This window comes from Hippoglossus stenolepis, chromosome 21, assembly GCF_022539355.2.
Source record: "Hippoglossus stenolepis isolate QCI-W04-F060 chromosome 21, HSTE1.2, whole genome shotgun sequence".
Classification (NCBI taxonomy): Eukaryota; Metazoa; Chordata; class Actinopteri; order Pleuronectiformes; family Pleuronectidae; genus Hippoglossus; species Hippoglossus stenolepis.
This window is the reverse complement of record NC_061503.1, coordinates 11,806,177-11,812,176: the sequence shown is the minus strand read 5'-3', so window position 1 is coordinate 11,812,176 and position 6,000 is coordinate 11,806,177.

Below are 6,000 nucleotides of genomic sequence, written 5' to 3'. Positions count from 1 at the left end.
TGCGTCTTCACGGACGAGCGAAGGAAACGAGCACTAATAGTGTGTTTGTGTTGACAGAGCTCGTATGACCACAGATTTGCTTTATTCATGGCCCCACTTCATGTGTCAGCCAACCATTGAATAATTGAAGGAATTATCAGGCTAGGGGATCCAAAGCCCCTCAGAAATGTGTCATGCCCCTGAGCAAAGCCTGCAGAAAGAAAAAAAAAACAAGAGAGCGAAAGAGGGGCCTCCTAATTCGGCGGTGCTTGTGTACAGCCGCACAAACAGCCCAGCAATGTTCCCCCTACATACAAAGTTAAAACACAGAGGTTGATGATGCCACAAATGGCAAGCTTTGACTGGCAGAATATCAATAGCTCAGCACAGCGGGAGCCCATGCATGTCAGATAAATTTATGGTTCTCTCCAAATGCGGCTCTCCTGTTTTTCCTCCGCATCAGAATGGATGTTTTTGATGTAGCTAGATTTCACCATGCAGTTTGGCTAGTGTCCCTCGTACAAAGAATGTGACTGACGCAACATTAATCTCCAAACAAAGAGGCTGGCACAACTACTCCGCACAATTTCAGGGCTGCGAGGTGGCAACGTCACTCTCGATTTTTCAGCGCTCCTTCTCGGGCTGCTCTACTTTCCCCCGAATTCTCATTTAGATCAAACAAAACGCTCCAGAAAGGAGGTGAAACGGTACCGTTTAAATCCGTGACACACACGCACCCAGGGGACCTCCTTCTCATTTTCTAAACAGAGAGTCGTGGCAAGAACTTTTAAATTTGCCATAATAAGGTGTGACCTACATGGGCGGGAGCCAAAGCGCTGGGCTCCAGCTCCCAGCAAGAATCCTGCCTATTGAGTATTCCAAAATCGAATGCATGAACATTAAGGAGGAAGAGAGATCTTCTCCTCCGCAGAAATAATTCTCTCATGGCTGACACGCAGCACTTCCCGGAGCATAGGTTGGAATACATACCACATCCTTCAAGGTGAAGCGCATGCAATATTTATTTAACTGATACACTGTTTGGTATATTAAAAAATGTTACCAACAGCAGCCAGAGTTTGTAACATAATATAATCTCCCTGACACTGACATATGAAATGCATTCCTCGGCTGACATTCATGAATAATGGCAGCTGTTTGGAGAAGAACAAGTCGGAGATCTATTTTCAAATAGCTTTCAGCTGCGGTGCTGCGAAAAACAACCACCCTGCTGTTTGCGTTGAATGGAAGTGCATCTTTCATGAGCACAGGAAACTGTAATGTGTACAGTATGTTTAGTAAAAATACATGTGTGTATACGCTACGCATAGAAAGGATGGAAAATATATTTTTAGTTCAAGATTTGACTACTCACTTGACGTGGCGAATAAAGAAATGGATTTGAAGCACGGATTTGTCATGAGAAGGTGTTACATATTTTTACCGCGGAGCAAACCTGTCAAAATTTTGTAATGCTCCCTCGGAGGAGAATACCTCGGGTGAGGGCGGCCGTCATTCACTGTGTCCAGAGTGTGTGAGAAAGGGCGGCCTATTCTCCGTGTGGGCTGGGGGGGCCTCGTTAAGGGTGGCGAGCTCGTGCAGGCGGATCAGAGAGAGCCGAGGCCCTCACACAAAGCGAGGACAACTTACCGGCCCTGTCCACGCTACTGTACCGCTGCAGATCTGGGAACATGCCAATATCGAGTCCGAGGAGCGGTCACATGATCAGACAGGTTGTTAAAACATTAGCATTTCCTGATCTGAGGCCCGACCCAATGTTTGTCAGTGGCTTCAAACTCAAACCACTGCTGGAAAAATAAATCTGTTTCATAATGTGAAGGTTTGATTACATTTAGACTCAGGCAGGGTTAAGGAAACATGTTGGTTTGGGTTAAAGTTACAACTCAATTAAGGTTACGGGATCGTTGTTGTCACGGTTACAATAACAACCACTTCAGAGGGAATCATAGTGGTCATGGTTCAAAGAAACATATGTTGCATGTCAGAAGGTAAAAGGAAACAAAACTTTTGTGGCAAACTTCCACTAACCGTTACCGTTGTCGGACTTCGTCTTTCGTTACAATTGGACAAAAGTCATAACTACTGCCGCCAGTAGAGGTCATTGTTTCTTGAATTTTGAAATGACGTTGCTGGCCATTTCCTGAAACAATGAATCCTGTCGTATTTCTTCATAGAACAGTCTCATTTACCCAGATCATAAACACAGCTATTCTTTGGTCTAGCTATAAAACCAAAACTAAGTTTTTTTAAGTCAAAGATCCCCCCTTTTCTTAGTTTTGACAGTGTCTCCGCAGTTGTCTTAAATAAACCAGGATCATATTTTAGATCTAGACTGAGGAGCTGCTGGTAAAGCATTGCTGCAGGAGCTAAGGTTGAGTGCATGTGGGCACAAAAGCTCACAAATGTATAATGGAGTGAGCGAACACTGGGTGCATGGATAAAAAATACAATGGGAAATATATTTTGGGAGCCAAAGAAAAGAGGCTAAAATGGAAGTTGTGCAAATACATTCTGCAGTATTCTGTAGTGAATGGTTTTTTATCGCTTAGGCAACCAAGATCAAAGTTTCAGTAACCAATCAATAATCAATTCTGGGAAATTTCTCCAAATTTAAGACCAATATAAATTTGATTGAGGTATTTTTGGACATGTGTTCAAAGAAAGATCCAAAATAAGGTTAGACGTAGAAGCTGGACACACACGCGCACACACACTCTGGCATGTGACACAAAGTGTGACACCCTTCCCCCCTGTTGAGTATAAGACCCCCACCACACACACTCTCCACCCCCTCGGGTTCAACCCCATCTGTTCCTCTGGTGGAAAAGGGGGAAGAGGGAAGGAGGGTGGAGGAGGAGGAGTGGTGAGGTAGGGATATAATCAGGGTGGGATGTGGGGACAGCGGCAGGAGAGGGATGGAGGAGGAGGTGGAGGGAGAGGAGAGGGTCAGCCGATGATGGGTGGTGGGCGACGGGGGGGACGAGGAGGAAGAGACAAACCCCTGGTGCTCAGCCACTTGACAAATTCCTCTTTCTTGTGCCTCTGAATGTACAAGTGGTGTGATGAGCAGGTGTGTTTCAGAATAAAAGACAGTTTTGTTGACAGGTGGTTACAGCACTGTGCCATATTTTGTGGGAGTGGGTGCACAGTGTTCGGATTTGTGATCAGTGCAAAACACAAAGACACAAATACAAAAAAAAACTCTTCTCCAGCTGCTGGATGATTTTATCAAAAGGCTCATGGTGACAACAGGACTCCATGTCTTCTCTCAGACTAATTAAAGGGCCGCTTCGCTAAAATGAGAATACAAAAAACAAATTTTCCTCATTGACTCTAAGTGTTGCTAAGCCTGGCAGATCGTTGTGGTTTCATTTGGCTGAGGTCTGAGATTTCTGCCCAGACTGCAAGACAATGGAGGGGAAGTGAATTCCATTTGCAGCCTGAAGTGGAACTCTCTCAATAGTTTCCAGAGGTAACACTTGTGAATCAGTTAAAGCCATTTACAGAAACGTAGTCTGGAGAATGTCATCACTTTGAGCAGAGTTATATATGTCATTTATCTACAAAGAACGCAGCAGGAGATTGTCGGGGTCAGACTCATTCACAACAGGAAAATGGTGAGGCTGGCCTCTTCATGCAGGAGGCAGGACGTGATGTATACTTTTCATTGTGGATATCAAGCATTTTTCTTTACAGCAAATCAACACCAGCGTTGGCCCTTATCGCCAAAAGCTCTCGATAGTCATCGTCTTTCCAAGTTGACATCTTTGTTGGCGTCTACATGTATGGTACCTCATTTCCATCTTTGGATAATTCTGTCATAGAAACATCATTTACACACCCACTTGCTCGCTGTGAAATTTCCTGCTGTGCACATTTTCCTGATGAGCTGTGTCCAAATTCAGGGTTCGCCTCCTTCGAAGGATGCGGTCTACCAAGCGCTAGGAAGGAGGGCGATCTTCGTGGTCTTTCCGTGATCGGTGTCGCCAGCATGTCCCGCATTTATTGCCGTTGCCTAGCAACAAAGCCGACATCGGACACGAAGAGAAAGTTGTAACGCACCTTGTTTTTTTTAACATGTGCACCATTAGCCGCTGGGTTGCGTTGAAGCGTGATACTCATCGCTTGCCGCCACCATTACCTCTTTTAAAAAATGGTTTGTCACTGAAGCACAATGAATACTGGGATAGGTTGGGTTGAAGGATCCAACCGAGTCTTTTCTTTGGGAATGAAAGTCACTGAGACGCAATCGGTCTGCTTTTCACTCAATTGAGACACAGCTACACTCTGACATTTTACAAGGAGGCTGGCAGGAAAAGTTGTGGAAAATGTCCAGAGCAAATTACAGACTTCAGTGCATGTTGGAAAGCAGCTCGAGTCAGTTGTTTAGAACATGTTTATTCTTTTTTACTGTAATTTGGGTTAGTCGAATTTAAAAAATGGAGGTCAAATAAGCAAAACAGGTACGACACTTGAAGATACTCCCCCCCCCTCCCTTTGACGTAGCCTGCCGTGGCACGTACGCCTCCTGTCACTTTCCCAGGCTCGAAACGGCGGTGGCAGCCGGGCGGTCACTTCTGTGTGGCCATGCGTGGGACAGCCTCGCCCCCCGTGACCCGCAGCTGCCACTCACACTGACATGACCAGAAAGACCCCCGCCCTCTTTTTGTTTTGTCTCTAAAACCCCTCCTCAGCCAAAGGTCAAGGTTCAGCTTGTGGCGGGTGGGAGATGAGATTCCTTTGCCACACACACGGCCCGACTGTGTTTACTGGGCAGATTGCTCCTGGTATGACAAACATATCCCCTTCCACACCCACCCTATTTGTTTACCAGGTATTTAGTCAATACCTAAATGCTGCATTATGCATGAGGCTACACAATGCTTAATTACACTTGCATGACTTGGATTCCTCATTCAAATTAGTCTGTTTGATAAATGGACTATTCTCCAGAGAAGACATGTAATTACTGTACTATTTCCATTTGGCATAGAGATGCCTGCTTACATGTGTAACCGAGGAGGGATATAAAGTCAAAGATTCTTGTTCTGTTGTCTAAAAAAAAAAAACTGCTTTTACTGCAGACTTACAGAGTTTTCCGTCACACAAAGAGAGCCTCTGCTTCTACACGGTATAATGACTGCATGAAAGCTCGGGTTTGCGAATTCCAAATCCTATTTACCTCTCTCTAGATTAAAGATCCTTAGCGAGTAGCTCCTATGCTGGAAACTATTTGATGATAAAGCTTTTGAAATATTGATTTGAACGTGAAATTGAGAGGCGGTCGTGAAGGCATCAGTCAGTGTTTTTCTCTTTTAATCCAAACTTCTTTATCTTGGGGGCATGTGGGGAACATCTGCATGCGTTTGTGCATTTACACGTGTGTGTGTGTGTGTGTGTGAGTGTGCATCTCTGAGTGAGGGGAGAGACTGCTTGATACGTGAAGCACTGTAAACAAGCCAACAACAAGCCTTGTTAACGTTGCCACTCAGAGTTAATGCGCATAACAACTTTCAACTCAAAATCCGCTTTTCAGGAAAGTCTGAATTCCGCGCTTATTACTGCCGAATAAATGCTGATCCGCACTCTGGCTGTGGAATCTTTGGCAGCAGCTGCAAATTCCCTTTCAAAACATAGTGGGATGTAATATGTAAGAGAGTGTGTGTGTGTGTGTGTGTGTACCCAGGTATTTCCATAACCTGTCATTTCAAAGAAGAAACACACACACACACACCAGCATTTCCACAGTAGGCCTCTGACAACAGGTACACACGGTGGGTGGAAATAATTCTGCTCTCAAAATGCACCTGACACCCAGTTTGTAACAGAGAGAGGCCACACATCAACAACCCAATATATTTGAATTGGATTCATAGGCAGTGCTCCAAGTTTCTCATCCTAAATTTGAAAAGTTGAACACACATTAACATGGGTATTTTTTGTTTTGTTGTTAAGCTTCATCAAAATGTTGAATATAGTCTATTTATGGAGTAAATAAGA